Genomic DNA, 25,633 nt, shown 5'->3' with positions numbered 1-25,633 from the left:
TACAATGTAAGAGCTAGTTAATAATAAGCCTGAGCTACTGGCCAAGCATTTATAATTAATGTAAGCCTCAGTGTGTTTATTTGAGAGCAGCTGTGGGACAGGAAAACTCTGCCTACAATGCATATATTCATACACACACACACACACACACACACACACACACACACACACACACACACCTGCATGCATGCACACACACACTATTTTCAATCTTACAAAGAAAAGAAAAAATAGTTTAAAAGTTCATCAGGTATGTGAGAGGAGAGCTAACCAAAAGGCCAATGGTGGCACCAAGAACCTTAAACCCTACATTGGCTTTGTCAGTGGTTTCATTGTGGTAGATGAGTTATGCATAGATTGACATAAATCAATATGGCAGACTGGTAGCACAGGCCCAAAGGGTCAAGGAAATTGGCTCAAACCAGTTTTCAAGGCATGCACATAATGTACTTCCTTATGAGCCAACCTGGAGTCTGCCTGAAGGCCTAGCAACAGGTGTCATCAGAGCTCCTGGTCATTGTCAGAGTTCCTGATCATGCCCAGCTAATGAGGGATGACCACACAATGCCACCAGATTTCAATACAGACTGGGTGCTGGGAGGAGGGTATATAGGGCCTTCCTTGTTATTAAATAAATGAGTTTGTTGTTTGCCTTCAACTGACTCCCAGTGCCTGTGCTGTTGATGCTGTGTCTCCTCAATCCCTCCCCTGAGGGAGCCCTTAGAATCCAGCAACAGCAGAGGTTTTTCTGGAACACAACAGGAACTCATCAACACTCTGAGGTGATTGAGATTTTTCATAGACCAGGTTATCACTCTTCCTTCCCTTCCAACTTATTCTTTTCCATCTGTCCTCTCCAGGCATCCATGAGTATGCTGGGCCATGCTGCTGGCTCCTTCTGCATGGCATCCATCACCAAAATGAAACCTGACACCAGAATTATCATTTTAGCAAGAAGGTGATAAACCCATTTAACGTTTCCACTCTAGGCTAATAATTCTCTCTGCTCTTCATAAAGTCTGGGGCTTTATACTAGGCATGCCAATGTCGTAGCTAGACATTCCTTTTCATTGTAAGAGTTCATTTCTAGCCAATACTCCTGAACCTAAACCTGAGTTTGAAGGAAGAACCTCAAGTCCCTCCACATTTGGAGCAGAGAATCAAAGGCCTGGATGATGAAAGGAGGGAATATTGTTGCCACAGATGTAGACCTGTGTCTGCTGTCAGGGCCATATTGATGTGTCTCCTGGGGCAACAATAGGTTCATGCTACCAGCATGTTTTTATCCTTTTGGGAATCAAGTCTGTCACTGTGTCTAATTCCCTGTTGGAAAGAGGCTTCCAGTGCCAGAGACATGTCATTGGTGGCATGATAACTGGTGTATGACAGAAGCCGCAATACTCGGTGTTCCCTGGATGGAGTGGGGAGCTCCTGAGGACACACAGATGGAGTGAGGACTTCTTGAGCACACATGGATGGAGTGCGGAGTTCCTAGGACACACGGATGGAGTGTGCAGTTCCTGAGGACATACGGAAGGGAAGGCTGACACATGAGGAAGCAGGAGCTGTTGTTCTTCATGATGTCACTCTTTGAAATGACTCAGATACACACCTTATGGCAGAAGCTGCCAGAGGCTGGAGAGATTGAGTTCAATGCCAGACACACAACTGCCCTCTCGGGATGCAAGTATTTTATGAGCATTTTTCACGAGACACACTCTCCCATTCCACTCTTCAGGAGAAAGTACTCAAAAAGGGCGAGGCTCAGCCAAGAGAAGGTGGAGGAGATCTAGAATTCAAAATGAAGAGAGAGAGGCTCTCCCTGGCTCTATTGCCTGCAGGCTGTGGGGATATGCACTAGATTAGAATGGCTCCCAGTTTCCTATTTAGAACCTGAAAGAAGCAGGTTCTCGCTGAAGCTAAGGTTTTAGGACTCCACATGATTAGAAGCTTCCCATCTACTAATATATTCATATATATATCCATATATTTCATATATATATATATATATATATATATATATATATATATATATATATATGAAAGCAATTGCCAAATTGATAATAATCTCTCAACATGAGATATTTGGGGGATGTGATATGAACTTCTCCACCAGCTCCCCCAAATGCATTTTGTTATTAATAACTTCTCCTTATGTAACCTAGGTATCCACACTTTATGAAATTTAGAACTAACACCTTGACCAAGGTGGAGACAAATTTGTCTCCTCTGGTTCATTTCACTCAGAACCAGTGTGGCTGCTTCTGGCAGCTTAAGAAATACATGATGATGAGACAGTGTGCCATATTTTGTTTCTTTTATTTTTACCTTTATGTGTGTGTACATGTTCTTTTTTTGTTGTTGTTTTGGTTTTGGTTTTGAGACAGGGTGTCTTTGCTGAACTTGGCACTTGGCATTTACCAGTTTGGCTAGACATATCTGCCAGTAAGCTCAAGCGATGCTTCTGTCTTTACTCCCACCCCACGCCACGCCTGTAACTGCTGGGATTCCTGCAGTGTGCCCCTCCCTGCATTCAGCTTTCTGACGTGGGTTCTGCTGGATGGAACTCAGCTCCTTATCTTTGCACAGCAATCACTTTGCCAGCTGAGTCGTCTCTCCAGCCTCCTTTTCTTGAAGTTTCTGAGTGGAACAGCATAGCTGTTCACATTTTGTCTACTCTAACTCATTTCACTTTCATAATAATACAATGATGGAAATTATTTTCTCCAAATTATGGATAAAGACAATGACCTTGAGATGTTTAAACTACTTCCCAAACGCTTTTCTTCTCACCAAGTGGAAGCAGAATTTGAATCCAGGTGTGACTTTTAGTATTCAACCTTAGACATCTGCCGGGGCTTGTAGGTGAAAACACGCCAACCATACCAAAACACTGGCTTTAAGAAAAGTTGCGGTGTGCTTATAAAATGTGAATCTTCATCTTTGAGCCTGAAGAGCAGTAAGCAAACATTACTGACTTCCCACAGAGAACGAGGCTCAGGCCTGCACCACAGGGTTGAGAGACCAGCCCTGCAGAATGGCAACAAGGAACACTGATGAAGCACAGGAGTGAACTCGTGCAAGACACTTCTCCAGTTCGGTTATCAAAGTGAAATTCCTGTTACTCCTTTCGGAACGCATTCTGCTTATGAGGCAGGTATGGATCGGAGGGCAGCCTGGTCCCTATTGTCCTTCTGCAGCCTTGCTTGTGTTAGGGTCAGCATGTCACTTCTCCGACCTCCACATAGACAGAGAACCATTTTTGGAATCTGGGCAGGAAATCCACCCCCCACCCCAGCCACCTTAAACTCATTACTTTCTGGACGAGTCATAGATGGTAAAGATGTTTCCTGCCATTCTATGCAGAAGCGAGTTACTTAAGCCTTGTTCCATTATCAGTGGAGTGGTTGTCCTGTAGACCTCTGCCCCTTAGAGTGAACAAGCAGTTAGGACAGAGCCCATTAGCATGGCGCTGTAACAGTCGCAAGCAAGCAAACCTGTCACCTTCCTGTACTATCTACAAATGGTGTTTGTTTCCTTTGACGTGGATTCTTACACTTGGGGTGGGAGGGATTTCTCGAAAAACAATATTGTTGAATGCACCGATTCCCTGACCCCAGCCCCCCTTTCTCTTTCCTTTTTAAGGCTCCAGGAATTGCTAAATGGCATATCCTGGACAACCAGCCCTCTTCAGCTAAAAATACCAGAGGGTGTGCTTATCTCCAATGATGCTTCCTCTCCAGGGGCTTCACAGACATTATCTCACTTATCCTTAAAAACACCCTGTGAGGTAGGATGTGGCCAAAGAACTGGATCCCAGCAAGGTAAGAAAGCTTTAAGACGAAAGGTCATTGGTGGAGGTTCTATTCTGAAGTCCAGCAGAACAGTTCAGGTGTGTAACTTCCAAGCTGTAAAATCCATTCGCCAAGCATCCATGACCTGACTCCAGAAATAAAGCAAATACAAAACAAGATTCCTGGCATTTAGGAAAAGAATCCTGGTGTGTAGGAAAAAAGTCAGATTTAAAGAGAATTGAACCCTGCAGCTACTTCTTTAGGGTGATGATGATTTGTTTATCCTCCAGTCCTTGATCATGTCTTCCAATTGCCCCATCCTGCTCTTCCACTGACCTCAACTGCAACCACAACTTCAGGTCTCACCTGTACAAACGGATAGGTGCAGCCAGCTTTCCACCTGACTCAGCAGAACTCAATCCACAATCACTCCCTTCTAGAAGGCAGACAGGACTTAGTTACATACACTTCAACAACACAACACATTGTTTTGTCATGCTATGCATTGTCCAATAGTTCTTTGCTCAAGGCTGGGTCCCCTGCCCAAACCCAGGAGTCATGGCAGCTTCCAGGCCCTCTTAGGTACACATGCAAAGGTCACTGTGTTAAATGTATTCTGGATGCCCTCCTGTGAGTCACTTCCTCCCCACCCTTGCTCAGGGAGACTGAGCTTCGCAGCATGGACTGGCTGGTGAGCTCCCTTCTCTCTGGCTGCGAGCTGATTTAGCAGGTTAAGAGGAGACAAGAGAGAGCGTGTGTTGTGGATTTTACCTATTCCTTCCTGTAGGATATCCATGACCTGGCTGAGTCCTGGACAGAAGGCCATCAAGCATTCGTTTAAACACGGCTCTTTGTCTGGAATCACTTCTTGACGGCCACCTGTGTGGAAGTTTTAAAGGATCCTGCTGCTGCCGCCAGTTCCTTCACAGTCCCCTCTGCATTTACTAAAGCCCACCACACATTCTATAAATAGTCCCTATATTAAACTCATTACAGCACCCACATAGGATGGATCCCATTTGTCCTAGTTTGCTTGTCTGATCTTGTGGTAACACCATGATCCAATGCACCTTGGGGAAGGAAGGGGACATTCCACCTTACAGGCCACCAGTGAGGGAAGCTCAAAGAAGGAACCTGGAAGCACAAACTGAACCAGAAGCCAAGGAAAGTGTCTACTTACTGGTTTTTTTCCCCCTCTGGCTCCTGTTCAACTACTTTTTAAATACAGCCCAGACCCGCCTGTCTAGGAATGGTGCCTCTCACAGTAGTCTTGGCTCTCCTGTATCAATGAACAATTGAGAAAATCCTCCACAGGCATGCCCATAGGCCCACTGGATGGAGAGGATTTTTGAGTTAGGGTTTCCTCTTCACTGGAGTGACAGGTTGATCAACAAGATTAGTCTTAACACTGTATCTTTCTACTAAGGGTACCTACCCAAACTAACATAGTTACTGACTTCTATCTTCTCCCTCCATTTCAGGGATGTATTTAGTTTTATTTTATGTATATGGTTGCTTGCATATATGTACGTATGTGCATCATGTGTATGTCTGGTGCCCATGGAGGTCAGAAGGCATCAGATCCTTGGCAACTAGAGTTACAGATGGTTGTGAGCCACCATATGGGTGCTGGGAACTGAACCTGGGTCACCTGCAAGAGCAGCAAGTGCCCTTACCATTGAGCTATCTCTTCAGCCCCTTCATCCAGTTCAGACGTTTTTGTTTTAAACCCTCGATCCATGTGACCTTGACTACTAAGTTGCTTCCAAATATCTCACTCTGTAGTCTCCTAGACATTGTTCATGTTGTCAGCATGCCCTATCTAAAATGTCTAAAAACATCCATCTTGCACAAATCCATTAAAGTTCTCATCGGCACATGGTTGATTGGTTATGCCTGTGTCTGTCTGTCTTTTTGGATTAAGTCTTTTATCTCTGCTTCCAGGATATCCTCAATAAATATTTATTACATGAATGAGTATTGAATAGAACTTTTGATCTTTAAGCAAACACAACTATTTGCTTTCACAATGTTCTTTTCAGTTAAGGTGTAGTTTGGGATTAACCTAAAGGAGCCCTCCTGAGGAAGCCATAGGAATGAAAACAGTCAATTCAATGCAGGGCCTTTCACTTGGGCACAGCTGTTGACTTCACTCAGAGTGACAACTGGGACAGAAAGCAGAGCCTGGCACAGTTCTTGGTTTCAGTTCCTGATTTCTCCACTAGTCCTAGCACTGTGACTCTGAGTAACTAGCCTCACATTCTATATATCAGTTTATCCATCTTTAACACGCGGGCAATAAAAGCATCTAAGTCATGAGTTCATTGCAAGGATTAAAAGAGTTAGCACATAGAAAATACCTCTAATGATATGTAACACATGATAGGTAAACAAAAGAGTCAGTGAGCATCTCTTAGCCCATCCTAAGTTCACAACCCCCAACATGGTGCCTGTTTGTAGCTTGGTAGCTTATCCTTTAAGAAAATAGGTGTCTATCTGCAAATTTTCTAATATCAAAAACATGACAAAGTCCATCATTTGAGCCCATTAGTGCTGTGGGATGTTCTGTATGGCAAATGTGTTGCTCTGATTGGTCAATAAATAAATCACTGATTGGCCAGTGGCTAGGCAGGAAGTATAGGCGGGACAAGGAGGAGAATAAAGCTGGGAAGTGGAAAGCTGAGAGAGAGACACTGCCAGCCGCCATATGACAAACAGCATGTGAAGATGCCGATAAGTCACGAGCCATGTGGCAAGGTATAGATTAATGGAAATGGATTAATTTAAGCTGTAAGAACAGTTAGCAAGAAGCCTGCCATGGCCATACAGTTTGTAACCAATATAAGTCTCTGTGTTTACTTGGTCGGGTTTGAGCGGCTGTGGGACTGGCAGGAGATTTGTCCTGACTATGGGCCAGGCAGGAAAACTCTAGCTACACATGAGTGTGGTATTGTATTCCCCCAAGTATTGTGCACGCTAATAAAATTATCTGGGGTCAGAGACAGAGCAGCCACAATATTAAACATAAAGGATAGGCAGTGGTAGCACATGCCTTTAATCCTAGCATTCCAGAGGCAGAAATCCATGTGTTCCAGGATACAGACAGGCATGGTGACTCATCACTCCTTTAATCTCAGAAAGCAAGCCTTTAATCCCAGGGAGTGGTGGTAGAAAACAGAAAGGTATATAAGGCGTGAGGATCAGAAACTAGAAGCATTTGGCTGGTTAAGCATTTGGCTGGTTAAGCATTCAGGCTTTTGAGCAGCAATTCAGCTGGAACCCATTCTGGATGAGGACTCAGAGGCCTCCATTCTAAGGAGACAAGACCAGCTGAGGATCCGGGGAGGTGAGATAGCTGTGGCTTGTTCTGTATCTCTGATCTACCAGCATTGACCCCAGTAACTGGCCTCGGGTTTGATTTTTATTAATAAGACCTCTTTAAGATTCATGCTACACGTAAGTTCTCACATGAAATTTCCAATGACTCTAGAAGATACCGGGAAGGAATATTATATACATTTTCTTCTTTCCCTTCAATGGTTTGTCAGAAGCCAGGAAATAATAGATAGATGGTATAAAATAAAGTTACATAGGTGAATGCATAGATGATAGATTAGATAGAAAGACAGCCAGATAGATGCCCCATAAGATTATAATGTAGCTGGGAGATCTCCATGACCTCATGTTATCATACCTTTAACAGTTGAGTATTGTTTATATAAAATTCCATGAACTTAAAAAAAACCCTGCAAGAGATATGAGTGTACCCCCATATGTTTTTCTCTTTTTTCCTTTTTGAAGATTCTTGTTTTGGGGGTGTTTGTTGTTGTTGTTGTTGTTGTTGTTTTGTTTTGTTTTGTTGGTTTTTGAAGATTCTTATGTGTAGCAGGCTTTCTCAGACTGCTAGCCTCTAAATTATGACATGGAGACTTATTATTAATATGAATGCTCAGCCTTAACTTAGGCTTGTTTCTAGATAGCTTTTCTCTTTAAGTTAAATAAACACATTTCTATTAATTTATGTGCTTCCCTGAGGCTCCTTTACCTCATCTATGTACCGTGCATCCTGCTTTCTTGCTTCCTCTGTGTCTGGCTGGCCCCTGGCTGGCTGGCTGGCTCCTCTTTTATTCTCTGCCTGCCAACCCTACCTATCCCTCCTCTGCCCAGCTTTTGGCCATTCAGCTTTTTATTAGATCAATCAGTTGCCTTAGGCAGGCAAGGTGAAACTGTAATGCATCTTTACATAGTTAAACAAATGCAGCATAAACAAATGCAACACATCTTTACATAGTTAAACAGATACTCTATTTCACAACACTTATGTCTTCATTCTTTCTAAGAATATAATAGAGAGATCTCAATTTGAAATTTCAACATTACACTTATCAAGGTTTTTAATTGGTTATTAAATATAGATTTTTATTAAAATTCTAGAAAGAGAAAAATCAAGAAAAAACTGCCTTTGTAACATGTAGTGAAAAATACCAATCTCTTACATTACTTTTAATCTTTTTTGATTTATACTTTTTTTTTAGTGTCAAGAAGGTATTCTCTATACAGTTTTATGTTTTGAACTTTCCATATTGTCAAATAATAGTCACTGATCCAAATTATACATTAAAAGTAATTTTAGTGTCACTAATTTAGTTAATTTAATCAGTGTCATCATAACATTTTATTATTTACAGTTACTTAATTAAACATTATTGCAATATATATTAAAATTTTTAATTTTATTTTTAAAATTATTTCTATAGAAATACAATAAACTTCTTTAGTTTTTTCTACATTTTTATGAAATTCTCAATATAAAATTCTTAGGTTAAAGTATATAAATATATTATAAGATTTCAAAAAACACCTAACAAAAATTATTTGTTAGAAAATGTAATTTGCCAGCAATATCAAAGTTAGAATTCAGGCAGAGCCCAGTTTTAAATTTGTATTTTTCATATCCTACTCTCATTGAAATTAAAATTGATCTCTTATAAAGTTTTCTTTTAAATCAGAAGTATTAAAATTAAAATATGTTCATACATTGCTTAATGAATGGAAGAAGTCTAACAAATATGTCATTATGTGATGTTATCATTATGCAAATGTAGAATAAGCTTTCACTACCCACATGATATAAACTACTACATACCTATAGATATGATGCACAAATGCATATGTACATGCAACACACACACACCCTTGTTGACCTGAAGACTATGGTAAACAAAATAACACATTATATCAAACATAAGAGAAAATTATGCCATAAAGAGTTACTATAAATCCAAATGTAAAAGGCTGCTTTTACATTTTTGTAAAAACAGCACACTGTTTGACAATAAACATTTTAGTATGGAAGCAGAAGAACACACTGAGTCCTGTCATTTTGGAGACATCCATGGTGTGGTAGATGGATTGAGAAATGTCCCCCATAGGCTCATGTTTTTAAACACTTGGTCCCCAGTTGGTACTGCTCTTTGGAGAAGTTGTAGAACCTTCGTGGGAGCCTTGCTGAAGGAAGGACATCATGGGGATGGACTTTGGGGGTTTATAGCCTCATTCTGTTTCCAGTGAACAATCTCTGCTGGGTGTTTGCAGTTGAAAATGTGACTTCTCTTCCCCCTGCTCCATGACCTGCTGCTGTGCCTCTCCTGCCATCATGGATTCCTCTTCTGGACCCGAAAGCCCCAATAAACCCTTTTTTCTGTAAGTTCCTTTGGTCACAATGTTTTATCACAGCAACAGAAAAGTAACTAATACACATGGTAAAGGTATCCTCACATCTGAACACCTTCGTTTAGGTTCCTGCCATACATCTGTACCCAAGGTCACAGCTCCCAGTTTGCTCCTTGAAGAGACTAAAGATAAAAAAGGAGTACAAGAGAGAATGCCTTTTCTTAGTCATTCATTATTTACTAGGTGTGGTCCAATTACACAGGCTCTCAAGATATTTGGGGGATTAAAGTAAATATACTTGTTTTTCCTCTCACAATATGATTTTCTGATGAACAGTTTTTGTCCCCCTAAAGAAGTCCTCCTTACGGAGATGCAGGAGTGCAAACACCCTGGTTCAGTGCATCACCTTTCTAGCTGTGTGGAACTGTTGTTGGAGCCAGGCTGACAACTGAGAACCCACAGTAAAAAGTGGGACACAGGGGCTGAAGAGATGGCTCAGAGGTTAAGAGCACTGACTGCTCTTCCAGAGGTCCTAAACTCAATTCCCAGCAACCACATGGTGGCTCGCAACCATCTGTAATAAGATCTGGTGCCCTCTTCTGGCCTGCAGTCATACATGCTGTATACATAATAAACAAATAAATCTTTAAAAAAAAAAAAGTGTCCGGGCGGTGGTGGCGCACGCCTTTAATCCCAGCACTCGGGAGGCAGAGCCAGGCGGATCTCTGTGAGTTCGAGGCCAGCCTGGACTACCAAGTGAGTTCCAGGAAAGGCGCAAAGCTACACAGAGAAACCCTGTCTCGAAAAACCAAAAAAAAAAAAAAAAAAAAAAAAAAAGTGGGACACGGGGTCTGTGTTTGGAAAGCTTGCTGTTTAGAGAAATGATGGCTGTAAGATAATTAATTACTTGGGTAACAACGCACACACACACACACACACACACACACACACACACATACACACACACGTAATTTGTAATGAAAAGAGTATAGAGTATATGGCATATATAATATCCAATCTGATAGCACATAATTCCTACACAAGATCTATTCACATGTAGCCAGTGTCTTTCTGATGGAAATTATTCTACTTTACAAATATTTGGGAGGATGAAACATGGTATTTGATGACAGCTTTTCCCCTTTATCTTCCTTTGATTTCAGGGCAATCACACATGCTCCAAGGACAAATGCAATATATGCCTACTTCTTTAACTCAGCTTGCTTGTCAAGAGAAAATGTGAGCATCCAATATTCAGCAGACATGGGCTGCCTGGGCAAAGATGAAAAGGAAAAGGAGAACATTATGTGGAGTCTCACTGTTCCCAGAAACTCAGCATTCCACAGCTACTTGTGTGCTGAGTGGAAATGGAGCCTAAAAGATTGAGGTAGTTTATTAATAGAAATAACTAGGGACTAGCCACAAAATAAATAATCTAGATTTTTTTTAGAAAACTTTATAAATAGGCACTTGCTCACCTGGTCAACCAACACAGAATAGTTCATACTGGACAAGGAATGGATCATCTCACCTTGATCTATTGCCTCTCCTGTACTCGTTCCATGTCTTGGCTTATCTGCAAGGTCACATTCATGACCTAATGATGTAGCTCCCCACAGGCACATAAGAATGACGTCTTTGTCCACATCCATTCACTAAATGGATTCAGGGAGTTTACACCAAAGCTGAGCATTGGACCCTTACCCTGATCCCTGCAGATCCTCTGTCTTGCTTCCCTTGTGGCCTATTAGCTGCCAAGGTGAACACAGACAAAACAATGTGGCCCAACAGCCCATTCTCCCAGTGGGATGGAATAGTATCCTCTAAACATTGGACTGGCTTCCGGCAAATGAGCAACAGAGAGACCTTTGACACGCAGAAGCCAGGGAGAGGTTCTTGAAGGAACAATGGTACATACTGTAAACTATTTACACACCCCACTGTCTTCTGTTGTGGCTACTGAGTCACCTGGCAACTTGTATTGTTTAATTTGCAACCCCCAGACCTCCCTCAGCAGCCCCCACAACTCCTTGCTCTGTTATTGTCACTGATGGAATCATCCTGGCCTTCTCTACCCCTCCCCCCGCCACGCCCACTGCCATCATCATTCCCCCTATTGTTTGCCAGGCTGGCCCTGACCCCTGTATTTATAAAGGCCACTTCCCGCTGCATCATTGTGTGCTCTGTAGCTGTCAGCTCCCCACATTTCCTGACAATAGGGTGGGGTGGGGGGTAACAACTCAAGTCCAGCTCCCAACTTCCTCCATGTCCTGTTTACAACACTCTCCGGTCGCCCTTCAAGCTGAATCCACCAGCTCTGATTTATCCCAGCAAATGCTGCTGTGGTAGCCAGCATGGTCTAGTGGTCTGACTACACTCAAACAACCCAGAGAACAAAGGCCTTCCATATGATCAACAGACCCCCAGAGGATGGTTGACTGCTTGGATTGACTGCTAGGGTTCGAAGTTAAAGCCAAGGATACTGGGCGTGGAGAGACACACGCCGCCCTCCTTTCCTTGGTTCTCAGTGTGCAGAAATCCTGATAATTGCAATTGCCACATCACCCCCTAGATTCTCAGAGTTTGGCAGCTGGGGATGTGTACTCTCAGAACAATCATAAATAAGACAAAAGCCCGGTGGGCCGGTATCTGGGAAGGCAACCATAGCCTTCCCAGAAGCATAGCGTTCGTGTGTTTCCTAAGATGCCTCGTTTTTCCTATGGCCTCTGACTTGCTCTCCGTAACAGATCACCCGCTGTGGGAGTGTGGTGCCTCAGCTCTCACACACTGGTGAATGGAGAGAGCAGAAGCTTGTCCCTCTGCATCTGTCATCTTTCACTGCTTTCGGACTTCACTTCCTGGACATTCCTTCCACTTCCACATACAAGATGATAATATGAAGCTCAGAGTGATGGGGAAACTTGCTCAAGGCCCTGAGCCTGCTGCAAAGCCATTCCTGACAAGGTTGGAAGTTTAGCTTTATTGTTTCCTCTTCCTTCAATTACCAAAGTCTTTTATTCTCTCGGTCAGGACTTTAATTTGTCCTATCTCATGTCTTTTCACCAACCATTCACCTTCTTAGAACACGGAATACAGCTATCCAAAGCATGTACCCCATTTGGAAGGGTACATTGCTAACCCCCAAGACTCACATTTGGTAAGAAAATTTTCAAGGTTCCATTGACAAGGTTCCATTGTCAAATCAGGTACTAGCCAAGGGGGCTGTCTGTGAGGTTCAATTGTCTCACTAGGGAATGCTGGCTGCTCTGTGCTGTTTGCTATTGAAGTCCATGCTCTGTTCTACGTAGGGAACAAAAGCAGAAAGCACCAGGAACCACCAGCACATCAGTCAACGCTGCCCCCATGCCTTGACTTTGCTTTGGCAAACCCACACTTTTTCTTAGGATCTGGGTCTCAACAGCCAGGTACGCTATGCTCTAAGAGCACCTGGCCCCTCTCTCTGCCACTGTCCTTGGCTCCAAAGCTCAGCAGGCTTATGTGTTTGGCCGAAGCTGCATGTTCCTCCCAGCGTGACAGTCTCCACCCTCACCCTCTCTCTCACCCAGCAAGCATCCTGTTTCGTCCTGCTGCTGCTCCAGACTGCTGAGTTCCCAGCAGGTGATGGGCCAGACCCAAGACCAGTGACAGGGTGAGTAATGCACAGGGCAGCCAGCAGGTCAAAGGGCAGCTGCTCCCAGGATTGTATCTCTTTAGATGAGGAGGCCGGGTAACTGTGATCACCCTGTGGAGTTAGTTCCCAGAGCTGATGGGCAAGATAAAGCACATTAGCAAAACGTGCCCTCTTTGATTTTTCTGACACAGGGGACGAAAGATTGCCTGGAGGACCTAAACTCTCTCTCAGGGCTGCCCCTGTTAAATGATCATCCTTATCGGCACCACAGGCATCAAGTAACTCTAGAATGGACCTAAGGGGACCAGAAAAAAAAATGTCCTTTTATAAATAAGGAGACAGAGGGACAGGTCTTCCATTATCTGCCCCATGGCTGGCATTAAAAATGCTTTTGCATTATGATGCTAATAGAGATGAAATTGTAAGAATGACAAACTCAGAGGCTGGATGCTAAGAATTGAACAGGAATAATAGACAGGGGTAATAGCCTGTCAAAGAGGCACAAGGAAGAGGGTTCTAGGGGTACATACACTCATATGATGTGCAGTACACCTGGAGCAGGAGGTGAGCTTACTTTCATGGATAAAATCTAGATCAGAGTGCACTAGAGAGCACTCTAGAGATCAATGCCCCCATCCAGATGATACTAGACCTATAAAGGGTCCAGAAGACCTGATAAAGGCCATGGTGAGGTGAAACTTGCAATGAAGAAGATCACTCTGGATCTCAGTGAGAAGAGAATTGAAGGGGGATAAAGATGGTGGCATGAAAGTGTGAAGCCTTCCAGATGATGATTCCATCATTGTGCATCCAATGGACATCATAAACTGAATCTGGCACTGTACAGTGTACACAAACATTCATAACAGTAAGTACAACTAATGAGCAGCTGCTAGTCTTGACCATTGTTTCATACTGCAGTCACAGTGGTCTACAAGGTTTCCACAGTCCCAGCAATTGAGTGGGTATTATTCCCACATAAGAAGACAGATATTAAACACATCAGACAATCTTAAGGACTGATAAATGCTATATACTGTCTATTTCCCTACATTGGTCTCCCATGGCTATATGGGAAGTAAAGGAGAGACCCAGGACTTGATTTCAGACCTGAATCCTCAGAGCCTGAACTCAGATGTGTTAATAAAGAAATGATAGGCAAAATTAAGAGACTGGATTCTAGAGAATCTTGATGTTAAAATGTATAAAAACATGTTTGATAATCTAGCATTGGATGTGGACCATTAGTTGGGTGTGCATACAGAGATTATGACGCTTACATAACCTTGGGATTTTTGAGAATTGAATTACCTGTTATGCATTCATCCACTGCCCACTCAACTTATATCTCATAAGTATTCACTATGCTCTTCATAGGAAATACATTTTCACAAATGAAAATAAATACATAGCTCTTACATTTAATTTAGTCACAGAAAAGTAAGAAACTAGATAAATAAAAGTAAAACAGAAGTGTCTTTTTTCAGTGCCTGCCTGTGTCAGAGGGGCACCTCAATACAACATGGTGGCAAATATCAAATGACGCAATGCTCCCATCATCTGTGGGTAGATTTGACAGAGAACGAAACCCATCAGCACAGGTGAGTCTGCAGAGACTTCAGATTCTGTAAAGACCCAAGAATGAGAAGGCACATGAGCCCTGGGAAGCTGAAGACGTTTGCACTCTATAAAAACACAAGCTGGAGCTGGGAGTGGTGGTGCATGGCTTTAATCCCAGTAGAAGCAGAGGCAGGTGGATCTCTGTGAGTTTGAGCCATTCTGCTCTGTAGCCAGTTCCAGGCAACCAGGGCTACCTAGTGAACCCCTGTTTAAAACAAAACAAAACACCAGAGGTTTTATAACACCTATGCAAAATGCTAGGGGCCAGAATTACTATTTGCATGCATGTAATGAGATACCTTGGGGGATGAAAAGTCTCCTAAGCACCATGTACACATAACCCAGAGGAAATTTTATACAGGATTTTAGTGTAGTTATTTATTTATTTATTTACTTATTTATTTATTATTTAGTGACTCTGGAAATTGAACTTGAAGCCTTGAATATACTCAGCACACCCTCTACCACTAACCTAGCCATCCAGCCCCTAGAGCACCTACCACAAGACAGGAACCTACCACAGAGATCATATGCAGAACTGTGTGCCTGTGGCATCCTATAGCTACTCAGAGAGTTTTTGATTGGAGTCTTACTGATTGATTCCTGGGTTTTGGATGCCATGTGCAACTGTACCTGACATCCAAATGTCATTCCTGGGCAAGGAGAAAGGCAACTGCTCTGACTGACCTGAGCTTTCGTTTGTCCAGACGAAACCAGCCAAGTGCAGAGGCGGTGATGGTGACACAGCACAGCAGAGCTCACAAGCTCATCCTTAGACTTTTCCTTCCAATCTGAAGCAAGAAGTCCCAACTATTCTTTGTGGAGGCTAATTTTCATTCCTTCAGGGATATATCTGATTTGGGGAGACAGCCTAAAACCTGAAACAAAGCCCAAGATAACTGGGAAATATTGTGCAGAACAATTTTTGGTCAATGGATGAACAAGAATGGTGAGGGAAAATTAACTGAGTTTTCTCGGGGCCAGGTACTGAACAAAATGACTTTTCTTCTTTAAAAGGCCAGGTATTGAACAAAATGACTTTTCTTCTTTATAAGTTCTATGTGGCAAATTTTTTTTTATTGCTACTTTTTTATGAGGAGACAAAATTTTGAGAGGTAAAGAGTTTGCCTCTAAGTCATATGAAGAATCTGAAATAAAACTTCGAACAGAATCCAGAATCTGTTTCCAACCATTTTATAGTTCTGCTCCTTTCCAGTAGCAGGGCCGAATTTAATCCTTCTCAGAGTATAGGTATCCTAACTGTTAGAGACCCTTCATTATGATATATTAGACAAATGATATTTCACCTATGCTTTACATAAATATGGTTCACAGAAAAACTTTGCAAATGCTTACCCACTGAGGACTTGTAAAAGCACGTAACTTCGCTAACCATTAGGAAACATGACATTGAAACACAGTGTGATACCACCACCCTGTTAAGATGGCTCATATAAATAAAGACTAGAGATGTAAGAGATGGCAAATGTGGGTGAAGATGCAGAGAAAAGGGAAGTCTGTACCCTATTGAAGGGAATGCAGTCTGGTATAAACACTGTAAAAGACAATATTAACTTTTCTTTAAAAATGAAATAAAGAGCTGCATGCTACCCAACAATCTCATCTCTGGGTACACATCTGAAGGAAACCAAATCTGAATCTCCAGGAGACATCTGCATGCCTATGTGCACTTCGGCATTGTTCACAACAGCAAGAAATATAAACAGCCCAATTGCCTATCAGATAACAAATTATAGTCCTAGCTACTTGAAGGACTAAGGCAGGAGGATCACGTGAGCCCAGAAAATCAAGCCTAGACTAGAGAACATAGTAAGATGCCGTTTCAAGAACAAAATTATGGTAATGTACGCGCGCGCGCGCGCGCACACACACGCACACACACACACACACACACACACAGAGTAGAAGGGATAACAGTGAAACTTAGTCATGTAAAAAAGGGCAGCCCCCTCCCCATTTTCAACACCTTAGATGAAATAAGGGTGTCATGGTTAAAGACAATAAAATACTGTATGGTTTCATTTACATGTAAAATATAGAAAAAGATGAATTTATGGAAATAACAAGTAAAATTAGAATAGTGCCTGCCAATTTCTGAGGGGGAAATGCAGAAATGTAAAGACATTGGTCAAAGACCATAACCTTCCAGCTATAAAATGAATGAGTTCTGATTAATCAGACCTACAGCATGGTGACTGACCCACTGTAGTGTAGTTGATTGAGTCTTGATCTCTACAAACACACAAAAATAAAGACAAACATGACATAACAAAATGATAGGTTAGTTAGCCAGCTGTGCTAGTCGTTTCAGAATATATATACACAGCACCACATCACAATCTACACAGTGAATGTGTTCAACACAAAGTTGTCAATTACACTCATAAATCTGGAAAAATATAATTTCTGTGCCAAATCACTATGGACTACATGACACAATGACAAATTAAATATTGATTAAATTTGTAGTCTAATTTTGAAGTTTGAGATGAGCCAGTTTTTTTCTGGTCACTAATATTACCTTAGGACTTTGAAGATCACAGACCACAGGGATACCATGCCTGCTTGGCCCATTTTTTGCCCCTAACACAATGTCCTAGGAATATTTCGAAACTCATGTTTGGATAAGTACACCGTCTTCCAGAGTGGAAACTGTGCTTTAAAAGGCAGCATTTAGTCTCATTATTTAAAAGCCTTCAGATCCATACATTTGATAGCTTACACACTGAGGACAGAGACCAAGTCCCTAGTGAGCATCTTTGCTGAGTTTCCTGGGCCTCAGCAGTGCTGCCATGACTTCTTTTGGTTCATTGGTTAATGTAAAAGCCACTTCAAAAGCAGGCTGGATCCACCTACAGTGTGGAATTATTCAAGATGAGCCCAGGCCCATACCTTCCAGCTCACACTTCCTTTTGAAGACATCTACATTTTCTTCCCATATGGATTTTTAGAAGCATGGCAGCCCTTACTGGGAATTCATTTATTTAATGTTGAAAACAAAGAGATTTCCCCCAAGCAGTGGGAAGAATGTGAGATGGGGAAGAGATTGCTGGAAAAGGAACAAAACTCCAGACACTTCCCACTACTGAGAAGCGAAGCAGTGGGAAGAGGGCTGAATTCTGTTCTCTTTCAACCTGAGGCTGCCTCCCTGAGTGCAAGGATGTATGTCCTCCAGCAGGGATCAATGGGTGCATTTCCATATCAAAGCAACAGACTGCAGAGGTCCCCGTGGAGAAAAGATCTAAGCAACTGAAGTTGGGAGCCCTGGCACATGTTTAGAGATAAATTTAAGATCTTCTGGCAGGTCAGACCTCATTGTCCTCATCCCCAGTCATCTACCGGCCCATCCATCAACTGCTCTGGTAGGATATTTCATTCTTTCCCTTTAACAGACACACCCCTCCCTGTGCATGCTCAGGGCATGGGATGTGGTACACGGGCATGGTGGTAGTATTGTGAGCTAACGGTGGTGGTGTGTGCCTATGAAAACATCTGGGAAGACAGTTTTGATTCCGTGGTTCAGATCCCCCCCCCAAAAAACGGCCATTTCTAGGAATCCCAGAGAAGGACAACCGGTCCCTGTAGTACATACACATGGGAAACATGGTCTAAACAGAGACATGACCTACCTCTGGAATTTATGACCCTTCCAAAGGTTTGCCTTTCCTCCATACAAGCTGACCCTGAACTCCCCAGGAATGACAAAGGCTGGAGGAGCAGGCAGGAACCCCACAACTGTGAAGAAGCAAGGCAAGTCCTTTTGGACCTGGAAGATGTTCTGAAAGCTCAGGTGTGAGATGAGTGAGCCAGGCTTAGCCTCTGACACAGGCCTGGTACAACCAATGGCTTGGCCTGGTGGGAGACACAACCATGTTCTTTTCAATCACGCTGCATGGGTGGAGCGCACCACCAGCTTCAGGAAGTCCCAGGTCCAAAGCTATTCATTAGCTGGAGCTGCGCAAATAATTGGCTTTCCATTTGCCCCATAACCTCTCTAGGCTGAGAGCCCAGCCAGGGGCTGCAGGAGGGACCTTCAGAGGTTCTCCCACAGCCCAAAGGTTGTCATAGCAACAGAAAGCTTTATTTACTGTACTGAGAAGAACAAAACAACAGCCAGCTGTCTTTTCACAATGGGGATCACGTCAGGGCACTCTCTGTGCCTCAGGTAACAAACCCATTCCCAATGCTCTTCCTTCAGCCTCCCTACACAGCGTTCTGGAGAAGGTGGCCCTGCAGATTGCCCAGGCCAGGCCTTCTAATGTGTGTGGAGGCCCACAAAAGTTTCCTAGTGAAATCTGAGCTTGCTTTACCCAGCAGGGCTGCATTAGAGGATGGCTTGACCATGTGCATGTTTTCTAGGTGATTGGAAGGGTCTACACTTGGCTGAGCTAGGGGGAGGTCTTTTGCTCCACCCCTTGGCATTCCTATAAATAGCCCTTTAGAAGAGACCGGAGGGGCAGGTGGATAAGGATTCAGGCCCTCCTGAGACTATCCTGCATTTCTGTTTCTCTCCCCTCAGTCCTTCTATCTAAATCTTTATCCCTCTCTCCTCAAGAGTACCCTGGGGTAAAATGTGAGAGCCGGTCTCCCAGCTGGGTCCCCCACAGATGTGAGAATGTATCCAGAAGCTGTCCCTGCCTAGATGTTTCCTGGACTGAGCCCAGCAAGGCTGCCAGCACAGGGTGGACAGCGGGAGACCAGGAGGAACAGTAGGCAGCCTGAGCTGAGCTTTCACAGCCCTCTGGTGGAATGAGGGCCAGGCACAGTGAAGGAGGTACTTTGGAACACAGGATCCAAAAAAAAAAAAAAAAAAAAAAAAAAAATGGCTGTTGTTTCAGTTTGGGAAACAACTTGGAGATTACCAAGGACAGTGGACATTAGAGAGGATCATGGGGGATGACTGAGAAAAACAAAATATGGCATGTCATGGAGGGCTTTGGTCCACCACTCAGGACCTACACTGATGACCTTACCCAGAGGTCTTCTCCCAGGTACTCCAGTGTGTGCAAATGCTCCTCCTTACATTCATTTATAACAGCCAGATCAGAGGGCTTACAAATGCACCCAGGGCCTCGACCCTGGGCCAGGCATTATTCCAGTCACTGTGTATGTTAATGTAGTCACTCCTCAGAACAAGCCAGGAAGGACTTTCACTGTCTTTATTTCCTGAGTGATGGTAGGAAGCAAAGAATGTTCAGTAAAGCAAAGCCTATAATTAACCCCCCCCCCAATTTTTGGACTCTAGAGTTACTTATTATCTTATCATACTTCACTTAGCTCCCATTAATTAATAATTTTCATTAAATTGACCAAATGTTCCGGCAAATACTTGAGATATGAACAGAACCCTACATCATCTGAAATATGAACTCAAGGTCCTTACAAGCTTCAAGTAAACACAAAATGTTTCATGTGAGAAAAACAAGTTCATATTGTAAGTAATGGGTGTTCTAGAAGGTCTATCATGGGCTTCTGTGAAGAACTTGACACTTCAGTTAGAGTTTAGGGGAAATAAAACCATAGAAGCATTGCCAATATGAGCATGCTTCAACATAACTCAACTAATTTACAGAGAGAGATTTCCTGGATTGGTGACTGTGACATATGCATACATGGAACCACAGAAGATATGAACAAAAGTGGTAGACTAAGGCCATAACATGAAGATTGTTCAGTTCAGAGTTAGTCTGAAGATAAAAGAGACTCACTGGAGGTATTTCAGTAAAAGAACAATACAGGAAATCAGTCTGTGATGCATGCTATGGTTACCAGGAAAGGGAGAGAAGAAATAGAACCTGTAGGTGACAATCACAGAGCAGGCAACAGATAATGAGTTCAACTAGAATGCTATACCCCTGGTATGGAGAAATCTTGCAGACATATGGCAGATGCTGACAAATGAACAGTTAGGACATTCTATATGAATCTATGGAAGAAGTGGGCTAGCCAGGGCCGGGAGAGATGAAAGCCTTGATGTGAATCTAGCTGGGAGAAGGGAAGAAAGATTTACCTGGATAGTTCCAAGTCTGCACTTGAGATACTTGGATCCGTGTAAGGCAGAGCACTGGAAACATTAGGCTAGAGTTCAGGGTTTTCAAATGTCACGCAGAAGGTTTAAGACTCAACTGCCCAGTGGTGGCTGTTACAATGGGATATGGAGGCAGAAGGGACACTAAACAATTTGCAGTCTAGTTTTACTGTACAAGGAATAGAATGTGGACACAAAGTTCCCTGGAGGTATCACATGTCTCTGATGTGCATATAATGCCTCAGAACACAACCTGGTCCAGAATGGGAATACAATAAATACTTACAGAAGAAATAAAACCTTGTATATTCAGGGAAAATTAGAAAAAAAGAGTTGGCTTAGACAGTTGTCACAACTCTAAATTCTACTTTGTACAATACCAAGGGATAGACTGCACAAAAGCATTTTTCTCAAGAAGTGTAGGAGGGGCATCAAAAGTAGAATTTGAATCCCCCCTTATGATGACACCTTTGACATTCATGATCATGGAAACTTCCAGGCCCCACAGATACAGAATTGAATATTGATTGAATTCATGTATGTTTTTCTGGCAAGTCTCAGCTCTAAAATGTCATGCTTCCGAAAACAGTGAACAAAAGTTCAGTGTGAGATAACTCAAAGGGTAAGGCGCCTACCACCAAACCATATAACGTAAGTCTAACCTCTAGAGCCCCTGTTGGAGAAGGAGAGAAACGACTTTTGCAAGCTCATCTCTGACTTCCACATACAGGCAACTGCTTACCCATTAGCATATATAAACACACACATAATAAATAAAAAATACACACATAATTTTAATAAGTTTAAAGTAGACATGTTGACCTCTTCACCATGTCCACATCTTATTTATAAATGGGGACAGGAGTGCCATTTCCAACTTTCCAAGAAAACATCTTTTCTTTTTTTCTTTTCTTTTCTTTTTTTTTTTTTTTTTTTTAGGACAGGCTCTCACTATGCAGCCCTAGATGACCTGAATCTCATGATATGGAATAAGCTGGTTTCAAGTCACAAATATCTGCCTGCCTCCAACTCCTGGGTGCTAAAATGAAATAAAATAAAAAGCATATACCACTCTGCCTGGCTCAAGGAAATACCTTTTGAGACTCTTGGCCAGATAATGTTAGATGTTGTACTAAACAAAAAAGTAATTATCAGAATATATGTTTAATGTTGTAAAAACAACTCTTTTTAAAAAAAAATCTCAGGAATCATTTTGGAGAATTTCTTGGATTTGCTACAGATAAGAGAGGGAGAATTCCCAAGTGATGCTCCAATTTGCCTTCCCCAAGTCATTGTGACTTAGTAGGAATTCAGTGCACACATCTGATACAGGCCACTATTCAGCCCTGGCCAAAAGCAGACACTGGGCAGTGGAATAATTTCCCTTTTAGTTTCCAGGTCAGCTCTGTAAGATCTATGTGGGGCAACCTGATGAGTCTGCAGTGGTTTTGCGCTGGTGGGTTCTGTGTAGATTGAAGGACCGCTGAAGAGATAAATAAAGACACAGATAGGGTGTTGCCACAGATACCTGTATTTGTTTCTTCTCATCAAAACTATGCACCACAAACTGACTCTTTTGATCTCTCCCTGGTCCGTTTCAAAGCCTCTGCCTTGCACCTTTACCTAATTCTCAAACCAGGATTCTGAAAATTCATTCTTTTTTTTTTTTTTCAAAAAGAAATTCAGATTCAGTTTGGTGTTTTATTTCATCTCTGTTACCGTTTTCTGATACTGTCTTTGTATTTCCCATTCCCTGGCTTAGTAGATGATGAAATTGTCTCACCTCAGATTTACCTAATAGGGGAAATGTTGAAATTTACTGTTTCTGGGGATGTAGTGCTCAGACATAGATTAGTTTCTCGGTTTTAGTGTTCAAACCCAAAGTGAGATCAAAGGCCTTAACTAAGACCATGCAGCAGTTGAGGATGCATGACAGGAAGTCTAATCTATGACCACCATTCGCTGGTGGCATAGACTGTTTTAAAAAAAGTCACCTCATCACCTTATGCTCCTCAGCCTGGATAAGCCATGGAACTAAAGAGGAAGAAATGACAAGAAGTTTCAAACCAAGGAATTAGCGTTATTGCATCTTCACAACTGCACATGGGAAGGGAAAGAAGAGAGTTCAGAAACGAACCCCCAATCTACACTTCTATTTCATGATAACCTCTAGCACCTCGTGATCACACTTCTACAACCCCATTCTTTTCTACTACATGCAACAACCTCCACAAACCAGTAACATAGTTTCATCCTGAAATGGTTTGGCCCTGTTTGTTAGTACTCATATCTAATTAATTTCAGCAAAGGGTTCATATTCAACTCTAAGTCTGCTCTAGAAATCAAACATAAGCATCTCTCATATGAAAATGAGTAACACCAAATGGAAACTCTGACACTGATGATTTTTGATATATGTTTAGGCTATGGACACAATTGTATGATCAAAAATAAGTAATGATAAATTACAACTGAAGGATCATTTTCATACCCATGTCAATGAATAAAGAAAACTAAGTCTGTTTGTCCAGGAGATTAGAAATTATTTTCATTTGCATTTTATGTTGAATACTCAGGTTCAAGCCAGAGTTTAAAGTGAAGATCCTTATAATCAAGCCACACAAGTTTGAGCTCCCATTCAATTTACCCAAAGTCAAGAGAAACTTAAGTTTCTGTGTTTTCTGAGTAGTTCTCCAAGGCTGGAGGATGCAAGAAATATACATAGCATAACTTATGTTTCCTCTGTGGCATATTCCCAGAGATACACTGCACCAATGCTATGGGAGAATTACCCAACTGACCCATCACTAACTAGCAGTTATAGAGGGAACAAACATGCTCCCACCTCCCAATAACTCAAACAATCACTTTGGAGTAGCGAATTAAGGAGCTTCAATTTGGCAGCCAAACCACCAACAAGAACATAGTTATTTAGGCAGAAGCAAGTTTCAGTATCACAGAACTTCCAGCCTTTACAGGCCAACTTTTACTCTCGGACAAAAACCCTGTTGCTGTCTTAGAATGCTTAACACAAGAACAATTCCTTATAGACAGTTCATTAATTACAAAATTGTGGCTAAATGTGATAACACTTGTGTACCTATACCTCTACGTCCATATGGAAACTCTAGAGTCAAAATCCATGAAGCAGAAGCAGGCTTACCTCAACACGTGTTGCCTCTATTCAATTAAAGAGGTAGGTTTGGGAAACCTACCTGCCAATTCTGAATTATCAGAAAACACACACACACACACACACACACACACACACACACACACACACACACACACACCATCAGGGCTATTAGGGAAAATAAGGTGTTAAAATCAATGAATGTGTCACTCGCCTGCCTAAAGAACAGTGCACTGGCATAATCTCACACACAGGTGAGTTAACAAGAACTGGATATTCTTCCATGGAGTATGCACAAACCCTTCGATGTAAGCAGCATTCATCTTAAATCCGGTAGTGCTGGGATTCCAGTTTCGCCACCATCTTGGGTTATTTCTCCTTCTACGTTTTGCTATAGGTAGATAGATAAGAGAAGAATTGAATTACTTGACTTTCTACTCATTCCTTCTCCTCCAAGATCCCTTGGAGGATCTAATCCCTCCATCATCAGGAGGCCTTGATTGTAATGTTAGTGACATTAAGAGTTCCTCTTTATTTATTAATCCATTTAATTCATTCACTGACATTTTGTCAAATTCAAGGAACCAAAAGTGTAAAGAACTGACCTGGACTGTACTTCCCGGCTGGTCATCTCCTGCTTCCTGTATGTGCTGCTCTCAGAGCCTCACAGCAATGTTATGAGTTGTAAATGAGAGGATGATACATTCCCAATCTATTAGTGAATATAGAAGAGCCTAGTGAAAATAAAGGATTTAACAGATTGTGTTCTAAAAATGCTGATCATGGGCCAGCATCTATATGTCTTGACTCATATACTAACCTCAGACCCATTATTCCAAACTGCTCTGCTAAAAAATCTATTCTGCGTTTTTCAGGCAAGGTCCTACTATGTAATCCAAACTGACCTGGACTTCACAACCCTCTACCTCATCCTCCCAAGTGTTGGGATCACAGGTGTATGCCACCACACCTGGCAATTCTGCACTTTTAATTGAATGGAATCATTTATATACTATTCTCTCAAAATACTTAATTTGATATTCACAGAAACCCTACTGAGATTCAAGCCTAGCCAACAAAATGAGACAGGAAGTTAATATCTGATACTATGTTTTGGTTAATTCAAATACTACCAACTAAAAACTTAGCAGAATTTTCATAGATCAAATATAAAACATGAACCATTCAGTTCTTGCAAGATACCAATCATCCACTACATAATTTTTTTTGAGATTTATCTTCAAATACCTACAATAGTTTTTCTCATAGGCATTGCCATTTAAAAGAGGGCAAAAAATAAGGCTCAGTTAAGCCACATGCATGAAGTCACATAGCTAATGAGTGACCAGAGTGAAACTCAAACACAGGTATTTCAGGTTGCAAAGTCCAAACTCTTCCCACAGCTAACAGGGAGATTCTATGATTCCACATGAACAAGCCTAGACCCAGGTCACATCAGACAATTCAACTTCCAGAGATAGTAGCCCTGAATAATTAGCCTGACTTTGAAACTTTGAATCTGAGAGGGTAAAGTTGGGAGAACAAACACATTCAGAAATAACATCATCAAACACTTTGAAGAGTAAGATGCTGTCACAATTGTGCAGAAAGAGGACAGCTAACTAGTCAACAATGATTGGTGCCTTTCAAAAAGGTATGGCACAACCTGCTATACCACAGAACTCTGCAGCAGTGATACTAGCCAGTTATTTTTTGGAGAGTTCTATGCATGA

Source organism: Peromyscus californicus, unplaced genomic scaffold, assembly GCF_007827085.1.
Source record: "Peromyscus californicus insignis strain IS unplaced genomic scaffold, ASM782708v3 Scaffold_11__1_contigs__length_118956290, whole genome shotgun sequence".
Classification (NCBI taxonomy): Eukaryota; Metazoa; Chordata; class Mammalia; order Rodentia; family Cricetidae; genus Peromyscus; species Peromyscus californicus.
This window is presented reverse-complemented; position numbering follows the sequence as displayed.